The 23,239-nt window shown below is 32.9% G+C and overlaps 1 protein-coding gene across 2 annotated transcripts in view; it reads right to left on the reverse strand.

Moving 5' to 3' along the window:
* The window catches only part of LOC150097617 (uncharacterized), a 334,050-nt gene that overhangs the window by 260,924 nt on the left and 49,887 nt on the right, over nucleotides 1-23,239 (reverse strand). The gene's annotated exons all lie outside the window — the stretch shown is intronic.

A 23,239-nucleotide genomic window follows, 5' to 3' on the forward strand; every position in this document is an offset into this window, starting at 1 on the left:
GGAAGATCTGCCTTTATTCGGCTAGAAGAACACCAGTCTTATATTCAATACCTTGAACTTGAACAGTCTGGGCTTGCGGAACATGCCATTGACACCAGACAGAGTTCATTGGAACAAGACAAGAGTCATTCACGAAAGTCGGTTCCTCATGGAATGGCTTTATAAAGAAACATGTGAATCTTTACTTCACTCTCCTAACTTAAACAGATCCAATGGTCATCCCCTTTGTGGGAGATAGTACTTTTTAAATCAGCTAATCTTTCCTAACTTTTTTAATTGTATATAGAGTAAAACCCTTTTTTTTACACTTTTCAGGGGACTGATGGAAAAAAGTGTAAATAGCAGGAAATGTAAAAAAACATTAAAAAATGGCTGAAAGATGACTAATTGCTAGTACATGAGTCTACATACTAGATTACAAAATTTAATAACTGAAAATAAATAAATTTACAATTACTTACATTTATCTATTTAAAAAAATCTTTAATTGCTGATTGGTTTTGCTTTCCATTTTTTTTTTTTTTTTTTTTTTTGACATAGCACCACATTGCTTTGCATTGAGTTTACAATCATGTTCAAAGTGGATAAGGAGAGTGCAAGATCTTTTGCTAAATGCACACGTGTTCCGGCATGCCAATCTACACGTTGCAGAATTGCCATCTTTTCTTCTATTGAAATACATATTCTGTCTTTTTTCTCCATCATAATCCACCACCACAACTTGAAAGCAACATTCACACGCTAAATTATGTAGCACAAATTCTGCAATATCAATTCATACTGTGATTGAAAAATCGTGGTATTGCTCATCACTACATTACTGCTGCAAGCGTGCAAGTCACCATGATGGCGGAAACGAAACTACAGCCTAAAGCAATGCCATCTGGGAACAGAAATGCGCAGATTTCCGCAGAAATTGATTTGAAAATCAGTATTGCTACCCGAGAGAAAACGCAAATCACGGGAAATAATGTCCACATCAAGTTTTTAATGGTGGGAAAACAATATATCGTAAGAATAGCCCTTAAGACAGGACCAACGGAAAATGACGTAAATGGCAGGAAAATGTAAATTGCGGGAACGCAAAAATGGGGTTTTACTGTATATAATTTTTTTAAGTTAGGAAAGCTTATTGACCTTTTTTAGTTATCTTACATTAGCTACTTAGGTGGTGCCTTTTGGAATTGTCAGTTATTGTTTAATTTGCTTTATACATGTACTGAAGATGCCTGTGATACTCAGGTGAAAATTATACTAATAAATAACATTTTACTTGAGTTATTTCTGTTATTATAATTTTAATTATTGTTTGCTTACACCTGGATAAATGATGAAACCAAGAATACAATTTCTTGGCATCTTTAATTTATATACAAAACTCTGTTAACATATCTCACCAAATTTTAGGTTTCTGAGTTGCTATTTCTGGTGAAATAGCAACTTCTTTAAACATCTCCATAAAGAGACTTAAGAGAAAAAACTGTTTATACATACGACTTTTCCATTTGAAAAATGATGTAAACAGCACCTAAACAGAGTTAAACCTGACAAATTTTTTCTTTAGTGATTTCAACCCACCACCCAATAAAACAAAATTCTAATTACTAATTATTTGCTTACCACTGGGAAAAAAAAAAAAAAATTGCAGAGGCAAGTATAAAATGCTAATGCCAAATGGCAGCTTCATTATTAGAAATAGAAAAAACTGTTTATACATATGACTTTTCCATTTGAAAAATTATGTAAACAGCACATAAACAGAGTTAAACCTGACAAAAATTTTTCTTTAGTGATTTCAACCCACCACCCAATAAAACAAAATTCTAATTACTAATTATTCTGCTTACTGCTGGGAAAAAAAAAATAATTGCAGAGGCAAGTATAAAATGCTTATTCCAAATGGCAGCTTCATTGTTAGAAGTGTGGATCTACTTCAGCCTTATTTGAAATAAAAAAAGGGGGGTATAGTTTTTCATTGCAGTACATCAACAAGACTTGCACAGAATGTGATTACATTGCACATGAGATGCAATCAACAATGACAAGCCCATATGCCAGTGGTATTCAACCTTTTTTACTATGCGAGCTACTTTTCTATACTGAGTTATTTGGCAATCTACTCTCTCTTATATGGATCACGTTCCCCCAACCTGATATCTGATTACCACAACTATGCAGTTAAATGCGCTCACTCACTTCAGAGGACCCACTCTCCCAGCCCTAAAAACTTTAAAGAAACTAAAAATTTTATTTGTGTATTTAAAAATTTATTTATCACTTTTATTTTAATAAAACAAATATATTGGAATAAAATATTTATTTCTCTATTTTGGAAAACCAAAGTTAGAAAAAACAACAGATTGATTACAAACTCACAAGTTACAGGAAATGCTAGTTGATTAAAAAAAAAAAAAAGTTAATGTAAAATTTGGCATTGTTTGGACCTCGCAATTTTTGCATAATCAGGTTTATATGAAGAAGTGGCCAATCGCAGACAATCACCCAAATGATCATTTGTAATTTGGTTTCTTAATTTATTTTTTATGACTTCATATTTGAAAAAGCGGATTCTGACAAGTATGTCGATATGAAGACAGAATTTTTCACGCAATATCAGTTAATATTGGAAATTTTTCATGTGTATACTTCCAAATGACTTCATTGTTTATTGATTTTAAATGTAAACTATTCTGAATGTTTATTATCTCAAGTTCTACTTCAGCTTGTTTATATCAAACAGCCCACTAATTTTATTTGAAATTTCTGTGATATTTCTTGAAATGGATTATTGATAAAAGATACAATCATTTCAGTTTTATTAAAATCTTTAAATCTTGAATTTATTTCTTCCTCAACTAATTCTATTTCACGAATAAATTCTTTTAAATCATTGCGAAGCATTTCTTGATTTTGTTCAAAAAATTTTAATAAATATGGAAGATGTCTAAATTTGTGGTCATTTATATTTTTCTTTAATAAAAGTAAGTATTGTTGGAAACTTTTTATTGAACTTAACATGTCAATTAAATTTTTATCTCTACCTTGTAACTCTAAATTTAAATTGCTTAATTTTGTACAGAAATCTACTAAAAATGAAAAGTGTAACAACCATCTTTTATTACTCAATTGTGGATAAATATATTCTTTTTCATCAAGAAAATTTTTATATCGTTAATTAATACAAGAAATCTTTCTAAAAATTGACTTCTGCTGAGCCAGCGAACATTATTGTACAACAGAAGTTCCCTATCATCATCTGCCTGTAATTTAAATAACCACTGTTGCAGGGCTTTTCCTTGAATTTACAATTTTAAATGTAATATCCAAAACATCTTTTGTATTTAATCTTTTACTACATAGTACTTGTTGGTGGATAATACTGATGGTTCTCCTGCAATGATAGGTAACAAATCAGGCTTCATTTCATCATGTAAAAACGATGATAAATATTATAAAGTTTAAAAAGGGGAAGTTTTATGTTGTTTCACAAATTCATCAAATGCCGAAAAAATGTCTTCTCCCCTAGTCCTTCCCGATAATGGTACAATTTTCAAAAGTTCTTTACTTGAATAATCTTGAAATACCATTAACTGAGCAGTATCAGTGAACTCGTTTGATATTCATCAAATTGTAATGAAAACGCAACAGACTGGTGAATGTCTGACATTAACTGAGTATTCAGATTGGCATTTAAAATTTCAACAACATTGTTCTGGAAAGTTGTAAATCTTTAATATTCGAAATTATTTCACTTTTATTTTTAAAATCAGAATATATAGATTCTGCTGCTGCAATAAACGATTCTTTTATTAACTCTCCATCAGTAAAAGACTTTTTTTGCTTTTGCTAATAAATGACACACTTTCAAAGATGCAATCGTGGCTGATATTGGTTTATTTATTACTTTCGAAATCATATTTTGTTGTCCTGCCTTTAAATATATAATTTTTGATTCACGTATTTCGGAATTTTTGAGAAAATCTTCATCATATTTTGCATGTAGCGATCGAAAATGTCTCTCATTACCTTTTTTTTTGGAATTGCTACAGATGAATTACAAATCAAACAACAACACTTTCCATTTACCATTGTAAAGAAATAATCCATTTCCCATTCCTTGTGAAAATGATGCATCTTCGATTTCTTTGATACACTCATGATTATCCTCAAATTAAAAAAAAAAAATAACTTTTAAATATTTGATTAAAATAAAAAATGTTTATAACCTACCAATTAGCAAACAAAATAATGATAAATCCAACGATAAATTTAGAGCAACTGAAACTCAATTGAAATTCTAACAGTGGGTAGTGGGAAGTGTGTGATGCAGTTACGAGTAACACGATTATAAACGAAATGCATACGATGTGCTTTGCTTATAATCGTATTCACTCAGCTCGCTGTTTGACTTCCACTGATCCAAATTAATTCATTTACCCAGACTTATAAGAAAATTACTGATTTGACAATTTTAACGAAAAATAAATAAACAATAGCAATACACTTAAAGAGAATTAAAAAATATTACAAAATAATCATAAATAAAATATCATGTTTTCAGTTTTAATTAAATTTGTAAGGAGGAATAAACAGGAGATCAACCAAAAATTGCTCCGCAATCGACGGGTTGAACACCACTGCCATATGCCATAGCTTATAAAAACACTGGGTCTTCCTAAACTTTTTTTTTTTTTTTTTTTTTTTTTTAATGTAGCTCCCATCTAAAACAGGTTTAATTGTAAACCCTTTCTTTCATGCTTACACAGTGATCAGAATACATTATCAAAAATTATGGAGACAATTAGCATATTAGAGCAAAATGAACACTCGGCGTTTTGACCTTCATATCAAGGTCATCATCTGGAGCTTACACATATATACAAAGAAACACGCTGCACTGCAATCTACAATTAACGGATGGTCAATAACTTTAGCAAACCATGTAGATTGTAGTGCAGCTTGTTTCTTTGCAATATATGTGTATGCTCCAGATGAGGACTTTGATATGAAAGTCGAAACGTTGAGTGTTCGTTTTGATTTATATATTAAACTAAAGTTTTGCTCTAACACAGTAGTTGTCTGCATAATTTTTGATAATGTTTAATTGTAAACCTATCGTACTGTATGTGGGCTAAAGATTTTTCTTTTTTCATTTTTATTGATTTTTATATATATATATTTTTTTTTTCACATAATCTGGAAACCCTGTTCTTCTAGAGATCAAACACAGAACTTGTTCAAGCCACTTCACATCTTCAATAAGTGGGACAGTGGTCTCACACCAGGTGATGAAATTCATCTCCCAATTAAAGACAACCACACAACCTATGGTTGTCTTTAGATGGGAGAGGTTGTTGGAGAGTGGATACACTAACCACTAGCCAACCAGGCCAGAAAATTGTGTCACTTTTACTATTTCACTTTTTTAATCTGTTTTTCTTCACAAGTTTTCTTATTATTATTAAGTGAGATCTTCATAGAATCCAAGGAATCATCACATGAGGGAACTTCATACAATCCACCATTCATACTTCTTTTTTCTTCATCATGTACACACAACTATCTGCCATTTACACAAAATGTCCTTTGCTGTCTACTAATAGTATTTTTTGTCTGTAAATTGCATGTGTTTTTATTTAATTTGCTTGTATAAGGGATGAAAAATTAGTTTTCAGAAGAAAAAACCCTGCCAAAAACTAAGTGAAAGGCAGTTTTTCACTTAGTTGAAACTTAGTTTTTCACTTAAAGGAAAAGTGGCTTCTATGATAACCTGAAAGTAGAACTAGTGTTATACAAAAGTGGAGAGGATTATTAAAGGACTATTGATGCACAATATATAGTCACTTGCAGGAAAGTCATCCCCACCTTTTTGCAGTATAGCTCGTTTCCAGCAAACAATGCCACCGCAACAGCCTATCCTCATAATTGGAGGACATGCCAACTATACCTCTAGATGGATGCCTTTCACCACTTGGTGAAAAAACACCATCTTGCTTATTGGAGACCTGATGTGGCTTGCAGCCATTTTTCAATGCCAAAACAAGGACTTCAGTGTATGCCAGAGGCACCACACTCACAGATAGAGTGTGATGCCTCCGGACATACCAATCACATGACAGAGCTTGAAGGTACAGCAGTAAACAGTTTCACAAGCTAGCCCACTAGATAGTACATGGTACTAAACTGGATAGAAATGAATTTGCCGAGGTTTCCTAATCAGATAGTGCTAAATCCTGCTACCACTTACTCTGTCAGTTCATGACTGGAGAGAGACCATGCATAGTGGTTTGTAGGAGAAATTGTGGAGGCTGTATACAGATAGAACACTGTGATGTTGCTATATACTGATGCTTGCACAGTTCAGTTACATTGATTTTATGTTTATGTATATATGTGTTTTCTTTTTACAAATTAAGGATTTTTCTTTTGGTTATAGAAGTATTTGAAGACTCAATCTCTTAATGAGTTAACCAACTAAAACATTATTTTGAGAAGATAAAATGTACATGTGATATCCTGTAATACAAAACTATATACAACCTTAATTTGAAATTTAGTTGCAGATGTTTTCTTTTTATTTGGAAATTGTGTGTTAAACCTCTTGGAGTTATGACAGCAATATTTACTAGTGATGAAACTAACAGGATTACAAACACAAGAAAGAAAGTACCCCACTACACACAAACACACACAATAACAAGGTAACTTAAGTTTTGTATATCTGAAAAAGGCATATGACAAGGTATCAAGGAAACTGTTTGCAACACTACAATTATAATGTGTAAATGGTATATTATACCAAGCAATATACAATCCGTATCATCATCATCATCAAATTCCTGCCATGTACCTTCAAAGGGTCTAAAGGATATGATAGTACTACATGAAAAATTTACATCATTACTAACTTCCTATCTATAATTTTCCTCCAAATCAGTCTGTTACTTGTCAGGACTCTAACATTATCAGATCTTATATTTCTATCGTCTAAGGCACTTTGTACCGTATCAATCAACCTATATCTTAATCTTCCTCGGGATCATTTTCCTGCCAACCTGGTAGAGAACACTTGTTTTGCTATATCTATCCTCGCCCATTCTGTTTAAGTAACCAAACCACCTGAGATTAGCTCTGCTAATGCATTCCTGGATGCTGACAATGTCAAGTTCTTTCCTAATATCCTCATTTTTAATATGATATTGCCATTGATGCCATCTGTACAAGCCTCTAATCTTTCTCAGGACTCTCATATCTGCAGTCTCTAGTCTTTGGTTAAGTGTTTTCCTTCTGACCCAGCTCACAGATCCTTAAGTTAAAACTATTTTGAACACTGTCTTGTATACAGCTAATTTAGTGTTCTGACTAATTTCTCTCTTTTTACATATTAATATATTCAATTGACTCCCTACCATATCAGCTTTATTGATTCTGTTGTCTATTTCTATTTTTAATTTACCATCTTCACTAAAAATCGTGCCTAAGCAGCTGAAATATTTTACTTGTTCCACAGGTTCTCCATTCACAAGCAGTAGACATTTTCAACGATTCTGCCTATTTTCATTCTCTTTGTCTTTTTATTGCTGATCTTCATACCATATCTATTACGACAGTTATTCAATTCAGTCAAGGAATCTTGCAGATGTGTAGCAGATTTATTTAGAAGTATAATATCGTTTGCATAAAGCAAAGAGTTGACATTAACATCTCCAATTTTGATATCATGTTTAATACCACTTTCCTTCATAATATGACCCATATAGAAAATGAATAACAGAGGAGATAATGTTCATCATTGTCTGACACCAGATTTAACATTAAACCATTTTCCTATACTTCCTTCAATTCTAACTGCTGACTTACAACTCAAATAAAGACTACATGTTGCTTGATATAATGCCTCATTGACACTATATAACTATAGCGTATTGAACACCTTCTCTCTTGGCACCTTGTCATATGCCTTTTCCAGATCGACAAAACTTAAATACAGATCTTTGTTATATTCCTGTGATTTCTCGACTATTTGTCATAAAGTTAAGATCTGATCCTGACAGCCTCTATTTGGCTTGAATCCAGCTTGTTCTTCAACAATTCTTCTCAAGCGTTTCTCAAGTATACTAGCATAAATCATGCCAGGAACACTCAGTAGGGAAATACCTCTGTAATTCTCACATTCAGTTTTATTTCCCCTTTTATATGTGGGTACTATGAGAGCTCTACTCCAATCATAGGGAATTCATTCCTCTGTCCATGCTTTCTGAACTATGCAGTGCAGCCACTGAAAGACTTTTATACCACCATTCTTCAGCTTTTCTGGTCGAATATCATCTACTCCTGCTGCCTTTCCACATTTCAAGCCTTTGATGGCTTTTTCTACTTCAAGTATGGATATGTATTTCTGACTGTATGCCTGTTGAGTGTTTTTTACCACTGTGCTATCCTCACTGCTTGTTTCATTTAACAATTTTTCGAAGTAATTACTCAATACTTCAATCATATCTTTTCCTCCTTTTTTCATGTCACCTTTATCATCTTTAATGCCTTTTACAGCACTCTTTCCTCCATTTCTGAGCTTCTTCAACAACCTCCAGAATATTTTGCCACCTTCTTGATATTTATTCTCTATGTTCCTGCCAAAGTCTCCCATGGCTTTTGTTTAGCTAGTTTTACACAGTGTTTAGCTTTCTTACATTTGTCTCTGTATTCTCTAAGAGCACAAGCTGACTTATTTGACAGGAACTTTGGATATGCTTTCTTCTTCTTCTTTTCCTTCACTGACTCTTTAACTTCCTGTGTGCACCATGGAGTTCTGATTTTTCTAACCTTGCAGACACCTCACCACATGCCTCTCTGGCTGAATGAATATGGGTTTTCTTCAAGGTTTGCCACTGAATTTCCAAGGTTTTGTTCCTGTACTCAAACGTTTTCATTTTTTCTTCAATAATCTTTGTGTATTTTAGTCTACAGTTCACATCTGAGAGCTGCTCAACTTTTATTTGCTTTAAAAACAATGTTTACATGTTATTCTTTTCAATATGAAATTCAATTTTATCCTACTCAAGACTAAATAGTAATCATTTCCAATTTCAAATCCTCTGTACACTCTGGTGTCCTGCCCCAGGAAGAAAACATCACTATCAACAATAACACAGTCAATGTTGGAATAAGGTGTTAGTAATAACCAGTCCATGTCCTGAGCAGAAATCCAACAGATATTTGCCATTATTATTAGCTTTGCTCTTTTCTCCAAATTTTTCCAAAACATTTTTGTATATCTGACAATCACTTCCTACTCTACTATTTAGATCCCCAACAAGGACCAACTTTTCCTTTTTCATTGTGTCAGTAGCTTTCTCTAGAGCCAAAAAAAAGTCTTCCACTTCTACCTTAGTAGAACCTTCTGTGGGACCATAGGCACAAATAAGTCTCATCGTCCAGTTACCAATTCTGATATTTGCCCACATCACTCTACTTGAGATTGCCTGCCATTCCAGAAGATTAGCCTCATATTTAGTGTTGAATACAATGACTACTCCTTCTTTTCCTTGATCGTCATTCCCTGAATATAACATTTTGTATTTATTGATCAGAAAGATCTCACCAGTTTTTGTCTTTTTTGTTTCAGTCACCCCTATTATGTCAATCTAGTACTTATCTAATTCCTCAGCTAGCTTCAATTCTTTCCCATTCAGGCTTCTTATGTTGATAGTACCGATCTTCAACTCTGGTGATATTGAGTTGGGGTAAGTTTTAGGGTTTATTCCAGTAGCTGACTTTTCGCTGTTCGCCCTGGTTCCCTGGCAAAAACAACAGGGCCTTGTTTAACCGTGCGACTCCCAAGCCGGCATGAAATCCATAATTAAGCTGTAAATCAGACGTTAAAAGTGAAAGAGCTACAGGAAGATAGTTTGATGTAACTTCAGGTGAAGACAAGGGTGCACACTATCTCCACTGTTATTTATCATGATGATTATATGATATTAAAATAATCCAGTAAAGAAATATGGCATGAAAATGAGTAATAAAAAGACCAAAATGATGAAAACAGGCAGAAACATAAGAAAAATAGTCTGCATTCTGAATGGAGAACTTGCAATACAAATAAATCATTTCAGATATTTGAGCACAATTTTTAATGAAGATAGCAAAATTAAATATGGAAATAGACAACAGAATTAGCAAAGATGGTATGGTAGTGAGTCAAGTAAATAAATTTATATGGAATAAGAGAGAATTTAGCCAGTATACTAAACTAGCAGTATACAAGACAGTGTTCAAAGCCAGTATGAACTTATAAGAGCTGTGCTAGAAGTTAAACAGTTGATCAATCAGACAAATCAATCAGCTGTACCTCTTTCAATTTTAACTTCTGATTTACAGCTTAAGTGCTCACTCCTACTACAACTGACATAGCCACCACTGCAAAAATCTTCTAATTTAAAAATGCTGCATGTTTGCTTTGTAAAAAAAATAAATAAATAAATAAATAACCTAATTTAACACAATGGAATTCATGAATTTTTTATTTTTATGTTCTATACCAAGTACAGGACTCTCTAGGCATGGCACCCTATGAAACTTCACAGGTAAGCACACCCATAAATACAAGATCTAGCAATAAATTAAAGATACCAAGAAATTATATACTTGTTGTAATCGTTTATTCAAGTATAAGCAAACAAAGTTTGCACCTGAAGTATTTTCAGGACTGGGGAAACTCATATATAGAAGCTAATAACTTCACATCACTTGCCTTGGTATCCCATAATGCAAAGCACATATCCATATACGGGTAGGTAAAATGCTATGCATTATGGAAAGGGTCACTACCCAGACCAGTTTCAACCTTTATTGAGGCCTCTTCAATGGGAGCCAGACCCACAGGTGATACTAATGTTGAAGTAATGCTGAAGTCATATTTTCATATACGAGTTGCCAAAAGGTGTCACATCTTATTATTAAATTACTCTGGATTAGAGAAAGTTGTAAGTTTTTTCACTTGGTTATACTATAAATTATATGAAAATATATTTTCATATATGAAAATGTGAAGTTATTAGCTTCTATATACGAGTTTCTCCAGTCCTGAAAATACTTGCAGACAACCTCACCACATGGTGCAAACTTTGTTTGTTTACACTTGGATAGATAATTAAACCAAGTATACAATTTCTTGGTATCTTTAATTTATAGTATAACTATAAATGAAAGTGAAAAAAAATTCCAACTAGATCTAGCAATATTGGAGATCTAGCAGATAACAAATTTGAAAGAAAATCGCAGATATGTAGTTAGTAATAATTTAAACTTTTACTAGATCATAGTATCATGCATAGCCATTGAGAGTGCATATCAGGAATTTGATGTTGATGAAAACACTCAACACAAAACTTTATTTTCACTCATATTATTTATTAATTTTTTTAATTAAAAAATAATTAACTTATAACTAATGTTGCTTCAAATGCACTTGCTTTCACAATTATTCACTGAACAACCTTGAAGGTGCAAGCCAGACTAAATGAAAGTTGTAGATAGTTCTTATATGCACATAATAGAAATAATAGAGCAGTGGTGTTCAACCTTTTTTACTACGCGAGCTACTTTTCTATAATAAGTTATTCGCTGATCTACTCTCTTATATATAAGTTATTCAGCAATCTACTCTCTTATATAGATCACGTTCCCCCAACCTGATATCTCATTACGTACAAATAAAAACTAAAAATAAAGAACTAAAAAAAATACACAACTAAAAACTTAATTTGTGTATTCAAAATTTATTTATCACTTTTAATTATTTTAATACAACAAATATTTTAATGCAACAAAAAAAAAATATATTGGAATAAAATATTTATTTCTCTATTTTGGAAAACCAAAGTTAGAAAAAACAACAGACTGATTACAAACTCACAAGTTACAGGAAATGATGGTTAATTTTGGAATTGAGGCTGTTGCTGCATGGACAATTCAATCTATGACATACTTTATTGCAGTGGTGTTCAACCTTTTTTACTACGCGAGCAACTTTTCTATAAAAAGTTATTCAGCAATCTACTCCCTTATATATAAGTTATTCGCCGATCTACTCTCATCACGTTGCCCTAACCTGATATCAGATTACTCACAAACAAACAACTAAAAAAAAATACACAATTAAAAACTTTGTGTATTTAAAAATTTATTTACCACTATTAATTATTTTAATACAACAAAAAAAAAATATTGGAATAAAAAATTTATTTCTCTATTTTGGAAAACCAAAGTTAGAAAAAACAACAGATTGATTACAGACACACAAGTTACAGGAAATGCTGGTTATTTAAAAAAAAAAAAAAGTGAATGTGAAATTTGGCATTGTTTGGACCTCGCAATTTTTTCGTAGTCAACTTGATATGAAGAAGTGGCCAATCGTATACAATCATCAAATGATCATTTGTAATTTGGTTTCTTAATTGATTTTTTATGACGGTCATATTTGAAAAGTGGATTCTGACAAGTATGTCAATCCGAAACACGACAGAATTTTTCACACAATATCAGTTAATATTGGGAATTTTTCATGTGCATACTTCCAAATGACTTCATTGTTTATTGATTTTAAATGTAAACCATTCTGAATGTTTATTATCTCAAGTTCTACGTCAGCTTTGTTTATATCACACAGCCCACTAATTTTATTTGAAATTTCTGTGATGTTCAAGTTTTCTTGAAATGGATTATTGATAAAAGAAACAATCATTTCAGTTTTCTTAAAATCTTTAAATCTTGAATTTATTTCTTCCTCAACTAATTCTATTTCACGAATAAATTCTTCTAAATCATTGCGAAGCATTTCTTGATTTTGTTCAAAAAATTTTAATAAATATGGGAGATGTCTAAATTCGTGGTCATTTATATTTTTCTTTAATAAAAGTAAGTATTGTTGGAAACTTTTTATTGAACTTAACATGTCAATTAAATTTTTATCTCTACCTTGTAACTCTAAATTTAAATTGCTTAATTTTGTACAGAAATCTACTAAAAATGAAAAGTGTAACAACCATCTTTTATTACTCAATTGTGGATAAATATCTTCTTTTTCATCAAGAAAATTTTTATATCGTTAATTAATACAAGAAATCTTTCTAAAAATTGACTTCTGCTGAGCCAGCGAACATTATTGTACAACAGAAGTTCCCTATCATCATCTGCCTGTAATTTAAATAACCGCCGTTGCAGAGCTTTTCCTTGAACAGAATTTACACTTTTAAATGTAATATCCAAAACATCTTTTGTGATATTAATCTTTTACTACACAGTACTTGTTGGTAAATAATAGTGGTACGTTAAAAAATCTGGATATTTGTCATCGTTTTTACATAATGAAATGAAGCCTGATTTATTACCTATCATTGCAGGAGCACATCAGTAGTAATAGACACAAGTTTTAAAAGCGGAAGTTTGTGTTGTTTCACAAATTCATCAAATGCCGAAAAAATGTCTTCTCCGCTAGTCCTTCCCAATAATGGTATCATTTTCAAAAGTTCTTCTTTATTTGAATAATCTTGAAATACCATGCGAATAAATACTATTAACTGAACAATATCAGTGAAGTCGTTTGATTTATCAAATTGTAATGAAAATGCAACACAGTGGTGAATGTCTGACATTAACCTGGCCTGGAAACTTTTCTCCGGCAATTGGAACTCTTCCTTTCAGCAATTTGAAACCTTGTCTGCGGCCTAGAAGTAGTCTCTCTCTAGCGACGTCTCAAACCGAGAAGCTCCTTTCTGGAAGCGGGAAACTCCTCTCAAGCAACATGGATCTGGGAAGTCTCTCTGACTGGGCGGCCTCCTCTCTGACAGCAATTTTGGAACTGGGACCCCTTCTGCTTGCTTCAGTCCCTTTTTATTAGGCCTCCTCTGAGACCTTGCATGAAGTTTGGCAACCCCCAAAGAATCGGTACGAGTCTTTCATCTTAAGTTTCAAGTTTGGCATGCCCTTGGTTCTCCTCCGCTTTCTTTTGATTGTAAGTTGCTGGCCATCAGAAAGTTGTTTGAACTCTTTCTGACTGACTTCGGAGATGTTTACGCTTAGAGCCTGCAAGCCTTTCTCATACATACAAATTTCAATAACAATCTTTCTAATGCCGCCATGTGCAGCTTCAGTGACAAAAACATTGCCTTTGTTTTTAACACTCTAACATATTCTTATTAAAGCAGTGTATACAATTAGCTTCAAAAGTGTTATTTACAAAAACATCTAATACAAACTATACCGAGACAAACAAAGCTTATTTTTTTACAATATTCACATGGGATTTAACCTAAGTAAAAAATCGATGTAATGTGCTTTGGAATAGTTAATATTTAAGCTACAATCGAGTTTTTACACTTTGTTTATAATCGTATTCATATTCACTCGGCTCGCTGTTTGACTTCCACTGATCCAAATTAATTCATTTACCCGGACTTATAAGAAAATTACTGATTTGACAATTTTAACGAAAAATAAATAAACAATAGCAATACACTTAAAACGAATTAAAAATAATACAAAATAATGATATATATAAAATATTATGTTTTCAGTTTTAATTAAATTTGTAATTAAGGAGGAATACACAAGAGATCGACCAAAAATCGCCCTGCGATCGACCAGTCGATCGCGATCGAGTTGAACACCCCTGTAATAGAGAATATATATGATACAAGCATACTACCAGAAGACTTCATAAAATTTATTTGCATTCCAATGCCAAAAAAGAATCATGCAGTAGAATGTCAAGATTTTAGAACAATAAGTATCATATCCCATGCTTCCAAAAATACTACTTAAAATAATAAAAAAAATAGAATGTTTTCTAGAATTAAATGCTATATAAGTGAATAGCAAAAAAGATTAATGCTAGGAAAAAGCACAATTAATACAATTTATGAATAAAAAACTGTTACTGAAAGATCAACAGAAATTAATAATAACATATATCTATGTTAAAATAGAGACTTTCAAAGAGCATTCCACACAGTAAGCCATGAAAAGTTAACAGAAATATTAAAAGACAATTCAAACTGATACAAAAGATCTCAGAATAATAACAGAATGATACTGGAATAAGAAGACACAAATTAACAATGAAACAATATATAGTAACCTTACGGAGCTCACAGTGATAAAAACTGCAGCGTAGGTCGTGGTATATCTGAGAGATACATTGATTACTAGTATGTGCTAAAATGCAATAAAACATAAAGTAAAAAACACTGCAAATGTAATACATGATGGTACAAATTAAGTGGATATTGAATCCAACATTATTCATAGCCAAATATAGAAATTACAAGAGTTTCGTGCTGAATATATAGAAACTATAAAAGTTTCGGGGGATGCAAGCATAAGCAACCTTATGGGCAACTCGTAGTAAAGGTGAGTAAGATCCAGATCACTTTCCATAATGTAAAGCACATCTCCTAGAGGACATGTATGATAAATAAGCCTTTAGCTCTCTATTTCAGTAATACATGATGGTTTATTTATTTTCAGTTACAATCTAGAAATTATTGAATAAACAATCAAAAAAAAAAAAAAAAAAAACTAAACCATACTATAGTGACATTGGAGGTCGCAGTATATCTCTCAGATACAATTTGCAGTCAAATATCACAAACCTTTACATGCCATGTGTTAAACCAAACTGACAGCAAAAAAACAGTGCGGAATATCACTCGTAACATATGAATGCACTCATGACCTACAAAAGCTATACACTGAATTGTGTAAGAATATTTATATTAAACATTTTACATGTATCTGTTAGATCAGCTACGAGCTCTGCAGGGTTAAAGGAGAAGTGTGACAAGAGTATAATATCCCCTATACTGTGTGTGCATGTAAGCCATAATTCTGACTCAAAAAGAGTCAGAATTATGGCTTAGTAATAAATACAGATAAAACCAAGCACATGACAAGCAACAAAACACAAATTTAAAAGTATGAACAGGATTTATTCAAAATGTAAAGGCTTATAATTATTTAGGAGTAATGATTACAGAAGATGGAACAATAGTTATGGAATCAAGAATAGCTAAGATAAAAGAAGCATTTTGGAATAATAAATTACTAATGACCTCTGAAATAAATAAACAGACTAAAATATGAATAACAAAATCCTATGTATGTCCAACATTGAATTACTGATGTGAGATGTCGACATACGCAAAATCCATAATTAGGAAATCGCAGACCTTTGAGATGTGGAGCTATAGGAGAGCACTGAAGATTCCTTGAAAGGAAGAAATATCTAATGAGGTAGTGAATTTAACAGGAACCAAAGGTGCACTCATTAAAAACCTTATAAAGAGAAAGTGCAATATGGCAGAACACATATTAAGTAAATCAGCAGGAGAAAATTATTCTGGAAATACTGGAGAGAAAACTAGAAGGAAGATCTCCTGGTAGACCAAGAACTTCTTGGGTAGATGATGTAAAGAAATGGATATGTAACAAGAGCTATTATGAGATCAAAAGGATGGCAGAGGCACGGACACTCTAGCATACCATAATTGCTAACATTCAAATCATAGAAACTATTTAAGATGTGCACATAAAAATGAAATGTCTTGATAAGGTTGCTTTTCCTTCCTTCCTTTTTTTTTGGCAAATTATTTATCACTATATTAAATGAAAAGACAAAACGTAGTTATAAAATATTTCTTATTAACCATGATAAAATTGTGTAACATATATGTTGATTCTTGTTTGCAGTAAATCAACAATTAAGTAATTAATTCATTTATACTTATTTTTTGGAGTGCTTAAGGGTCAAAGCTGTATAACTGAGAGAAGACCTCCACATAGCCTTTAAAGGAATGTGGAGAACTGACCAGGGCTTCTGACCTAATGTCTAAACCTCACCTTCTCGTGGTGCACGCTGTTAGGTATATTTCTGGATACCAAACGAACGAGGATGGGCTGGAAATTTTGGATTTAGCTGACCAAATTGCATTCTTATTGCCTTAAACCACAATATTAAATGATGGTACAACATGACAGAATATCATGCTGCTTGGGCCACCACCAGGTTAAACAAGTCCCCATCATTTTCAACAAGGAACCAGGGCAAACAGTGAAAAGTCAGCTACTGCATCCTAAAACACACCCCAAATCAATAGAGTTGAAGATCGGTACTATTAATATAAGAAGCCTGAATGGCAAAGAAATGGAGCTAGCTGAGGAATTAGATAAGTATCACATCGACATAATAGGGGTGACTGAAACAAAAGAGACCAAAACTGGTGAGATCTTTCTGAGCAATAAATACAAAATGTTATATTCAGGCAATGACAATCAAGGAAAAGAAGGAGTAGCCATAGTATTCAACACAAAATACGAGGCTAATCTTCTTGAATGGCAGTCAGTCTCAAGTAGAGTAATGTGGGCAAATATGAGAATGGGAAACTGGACAATGAGACTTATTTGTGCCTATGGTCCCACAGAAGGTTCTACTAAGGTAGAAGTGGAAGAATTTTTTTGAGGCTTTATAGAAAGTAACTGACACAATGAAAAAGGAAAAGTTGGTCCTTGTTGGGGATCTAAATAGCAGAGTAGAAAATGATTGTCGTACATACAAAAATATTTTGAGAAAATTTAGAGAAAAGAGCAAAGCTAATAATAATTGCAAATACTTGGATTCCTACTCAGGACATGGACCAGTTATTACTAACATCATGTTTCAACATAAAAATGTGCACAAATTCACATGGAGAGAAGAGACAAGGACTAAGAATAGTCTCAGTGACAATGTTACTGCTGATAGTGATGTTTTCTCTCTTGTGCAGGACACTAGTGTACAGAGGATTTGAAATTGGAAGTGATCACCATTTAGTCTTGAGCAGGATAAAACTAAATTTCATATTGAAAAGAAGAACATTTAAGAAAGTTTTAAAGCGAATAAACGTTGAGCTGCTCTCAGATGTGAACTGTTAACTAAAATATACAAACATTATTCAAGAAAAAATGAAAGCATCAAAGTTGGAGATTCAATGGTAATATTTTCAGTGGTTACCATTGAATCTCCAACTTTGATGCTTTCATTTTGATTGATTCAGAAAAATCAGAACTCCATGGTGGACACAGGAAGTGAAGGAAAAGATGAAAGCATATCAAAAGTTCCTAGCAAATAAGTCAGCTTGTGCTCTTAGAGAATACAGACACAAATGTAAGAAAGCTAAACACTGTGTAAAACAATCTAAACAAAAGTTATGGGAAGACTTTGGTAAGAACATAGAAATTAAATATCAAGTAAGTGGCAAGATATTCCTAAGGTTATTGAAGTAGTTCAGAAATGGAGAAAAGAGTGCTATAAAAAAGGAATTAGAGATGATGAAGGTGATATGAAAACTGGAGGAAAAAAAGATATCCTTGAAGTATGGACTAATTACTTTGAAAAATTGCTAAATGAAACTAGAAGTGATGACAGCAGTCATAAAAAAACACTGACCAGGCAGGCAATCAGGAATACATATCCATGCTTGAAGTAGAACAAGTCATCCAAGGCCTCAAATGTGGAAAGGCAGCAGGAGTAAATGATATTCGACCAGAAATGCTCAAGTATGGAGGTATAAAAGTCTTACAGTGGCTGCTGCACAGCATTGTTCAGAGGGACTGGACAGAGGGATGAATTCCAAATGATTGAAGTAGAGCTCTCATAGTACCCATATATAAAAAGGGAAATAAAACTGAATGTGAGAATTATAGAAGTATTCTTCTACTGAGTTTCGTGGTAAGATTTATGACAGTATACTTGAGAAATGGTTGAGAAGAATTGTGGAAGAGAAGCTTGGTGAAGAACGAGCTGGATTCAGGCCAAATAGAGGCTGTCAGGATCAGATTTTAACTTTACGACAAATAGTTGAGAAGTCATGGGAATATAACAAAGATCTGTATTTATGTTTTGTAGATCTGGAAAAAGGATATGACAAGGTGCCAACACAGAGAAGCTATTCAAAATACTTCAGTTATATGGCATCAGTGAGGCATTATCTTTATTTGAGTTGTAAGTCAGCAGTTACAATTGAAGGAATTACAGGAAGATGGTTTAATGTCAAATCACGTGTCAGACAAGGATGTACATTATCCCCTCTGTTTATTCATTATGTATATGGATCACATTATGAAGGAAAGTGGTATTAAATCTGATATCAAAATTGGAGATGTTAGTGTCAGCTCTTTGCTTTATGCAGATGATGTTATACTTCTAATTAAATCTGCTACAATTCTGCAAGATCTTCATCATGAAATTAATGACATTTACCCTCAAGGGGTATACAGGATATGACAGTAGTACATGAAAAATTTACATCATATTACTAACTTCCTATCTATAATTTTCCTCCAAATCAATCTGTTACCTGTCAAGGCTTCGAAATTGTCGGATCATATATTTCTATCTTCTAAGGCAGTTTTTACCGTAGCAATCCACCTATATCTTTGTCTTCCTCTGGATCTTTTTCCTGTCAACCTGGCAGAGAACACTTGTTTTGCTAATCTTTCCTCTCCCCTATACCAGAGATTAGCTCTGTTAACATATTCCCGATACTAACAACATCAAATTCTTTCCTAATATCATCGTTTTTAATGCAATATTGCCATTGATTCCAACTGTTCAAGCACCTAATCTTTCTCACGACTCTCATATCTGTGGTCTCCAGTCTTTGTTCAAATGTTTAACTTCTGAGCCAATTCTCAGATCCATAAGTCAAAATTGGTGTTCAGTGTTTTTACTAATTTCTCTCTTATTCCATATAAATTTATTCAGTTGAATTCCTACCATACCAGCTTTGTTGATTCTGTTGTCTATTTCCATATTTAATTTACCATCTTCACTGAAAATCATGCCTAAGTAGCTGAAATGTTTTAATTGTTCTATAGGTTCTCCATTCAAAATACAGTTGATATTTTCAATGCTTCTGCATATTTTCATGGTCTTTGTCATGTTATTGCTGACCTTCATACCACATCTATTACAACAGTTATTCAATTTAGTCAGGGGATCTTGCAGACGTGTAGTGGATTTATTTAAAAGTATAACATCATCCACATAAACAAAGAGCATTAATATCTCTAATTTTGATATCAGTTTAATACCACTTTCCTTAATAATGTGATCCATATAGATAATGACTAACAGAGGAGATAATGTTCATCCTTGTCTGACACCAGATTTAACATTAAACCATTTTCCTATACTTCCTTCAATTCTAACTGCTGACTTACAACTCAAATAAAGACTACATATTGCTTGATATAATGTCCCATTGACACTATATAACTATAGCATATTGAATAGCTTCTCTCTTGGCACCTTATCATATGCCTTTTCCATATCTACAAAACTTAAATGTAGATCTTTGTTATATTCCCATGATGTCTCAACTATTTGTCATAAAGTGAAAATCTGATCCTGACAGCCTCTATTTGGCCTAAATCCAGCTACTTCATCACCAAGCTTCTCTTCCACAATCTTTTCAACCATTTCTCAAGTATACCTTCATAAATCTTACCAGGAACACTCAGTAGAAAAATACCTCTGTAATTCTCACATTCAGTTTTATTTCCCTTTCCATATATGGGTACTATTAGAGCTCTATTCCAATCAACTGGAATTCATATTTCTGACCAGATCCTCTGAACTATGCAGTGCAGTCACTGTAAGACTTTTATACCTCAATACTTGAGCATTTCTTATCAAATATCATCTACTCCAGCTGTCTTTTCCACATTTCATACTTTTGATGGCTTTTTCTACTTCAAGCATGAATAAATATATTTCTGACTGCATGCGTGGTTAGTGTTTTTTTTTTTTTTTTTTAATCACTGTGCAGTCATTGCTGCTAGTTTCATTTAGCAATTTTTCAAAGTAATTACCCAATACTTCAAGGTTATCTTTTGCTCCAGTTTTCATATCACCTTTATCATTTCTAATTTCTTTTCAGCACTCTTTCCTTCATTTATGAGCTTCTTCAATAACCTCTAGAATATTTGCCACCTTCTTGATATTTATTTTCTATGTTCTTATCAAAGTCCTCCCATGACTTTTGTTTAGATTGTTTTACACAGTGTTTAGCTTTCTTACATTTGTCTCTGTATTCTCTAAGAGCACAAGCTGTACTTATTTGCCGGGAACTTTTGATATGCTTTCTTCTTTTCTTTCACTGCCTCTTTAACTTCCTGTGTCCATCATGGAGTTCTGATTTTTCTATCCTTGCAGACCTCACCACATGCCTCTCTCGCTGAATCAATCAATGTTTTCTTCAGAGCTTGCCAATGAATCTCCAATGTTTGATTCCTGTTCTCAAACTCTTTCATTTTTTCTTGAATAATGTTGGTATATTTTAGTCTACATTTCACATCTGAGAGCTGCTCAACTTTTATTCGTGTAAAACTTTCTTATGTGTTCTTCTTTTCAATATGAAATTCAATTTTATCCTAATCAAGACTAAATGGTGATCACTTCCAATTTCAAATCCTCTGTACACTCTTGTGTCCTGCACCAAGGAGAAAACATCACCATCAACAATAACATAGTCAATGAGACTTTTCTTATTCCTTGCCTCTTCTCTCAATGTGAATTTGTGCACATTTTTATGTTGGAACACGGTGTTAGTAATAACTGGTCCATGTCCTGAAGAGAAATCCAACAAGTATTTGCTATTATTATTAGCTTTGCTCTTTTCTCCAAATTTTCCCAAAATATTTTTGAATGTCTGACAATCATTTTCTACTCTGCTATTTAGATCCCCAACAAGGACCAACTTTTCCTTTTCATTGTGTCAGTTGCTTTCTCTAAACCTCAAAATATTTCTCAACTTCTACCTTAGCAGAACCTTCTGTGGAACCATAGGCACAAATAAGTCTCATTGTCCAGTTCCCCATTGTGATATTTGCCCACATCACTCTACTTGAAATTGCTTGCTATTGAAGAAGATTAGCCTTGTATTTGTTGTTGAATGCTATGGCTGCTACACCTTTTCCTTGACTGTCACTGCCTGAATATAACATTTTCTACTTATTGCTCAGAAAGATCTCACCAGTTTTTGCCTTTTTTGTTTCAGTCACCTCTATTATATCGATCTGCTACTTATCCAATTCCTCAGCCATTCAAGCTTCTTATGTTGATAGTACTGATCTTGAACTGTGGTGATATTGAGTCTGCAAGATTCCCTGACTAAATTGAATAACTGTTATAATACATGTGGTATGAATGTCAGCAATTACATGACAAAGACAATGAAAATGGGCAGAAGGATTGAAAATATCAACTGTATTTTGAATGGAGAACCTACAGAACAAGTAAAATATTACAGATACTTAGGCATGATTTCTAGTGAAGATGACGACAGAATCAACAAAGCTGGTATGGTAGGAAGTCAACTGAATAAATTTATACGGAATAAGAGAGAAATTAGTCAAAACACTAAATTAGCTGTATACAAGATGGTGTTCAAAACAGTTTTAACTTATGGATCTGATAGCTGGGTGAGAAGTAAAACACGTGATCAATGATCAAGTGTTTTACTTCTGAGAGTCCCGAGAAAGATTAGGGGCGTGAACAGATGCCATTAATGGCAATATCGTATTAAAAACGAGGATATTAGGAAAGAACTTGATGTTAGCATCCAGGAATGTGTTAGCAAAGCTAATCTCAGGTGGTATGGTCACTTAAACAGAATGGGACAGGAAAGATTAGCAAAACAAATGTTCTCTTCCAGGTGGCAGGAAAGAGACCCAGAGGAAGACCAAGATATAGGTGGATTGATACTGTAAAAAGTGCCTTAGAAGATAGAAATATAAGATCTGACAATATTGGATCCTTGAAATGTAACAGATTGATTTGGAGGAAAATTGTAGATAGGAAGTTTGTAATGATGTAAATTTTTCATGTAGTATTATCATATCCTGTATACCCCCTTAAGGGTAAATATCAGTAATTTGATGATGATGATGATTATACTTATTTCAACTTAAGAAATAATTAGCACAAATAAAAAAGTTCACACGGAATGGATCACTAAGTTGCATATATACTCACCGACTCTCATTAATTAGGTCATAAAGTATCCTGGTTTTACAACTGTTGATCTGGCATCCTGTCTGGTCTTTTTTTATTTTTTAACTAATCTTCTTTATCCCAACCTTTTCCCAGCACAACATAACCAACACTTGTTTTTAAAGATGGCAAGCAGAGTACTTGCTG

This window comes from Typopeltis vanoorti, chromosome 17 (assembly GCF_054136105.1).
Source record: "Typopeltis vanoorti isolate ZY-2024b chromosome 17, IOZ_Tvanoo_1.0, whole genome shotgun sequence".
Lineage (NCBI taxonomy): Eukaryota > Metazoa > Arthropoda > Arachnida > Uropygi > Thelyphonidae > Typopeltis > Typopeltis vanoorti.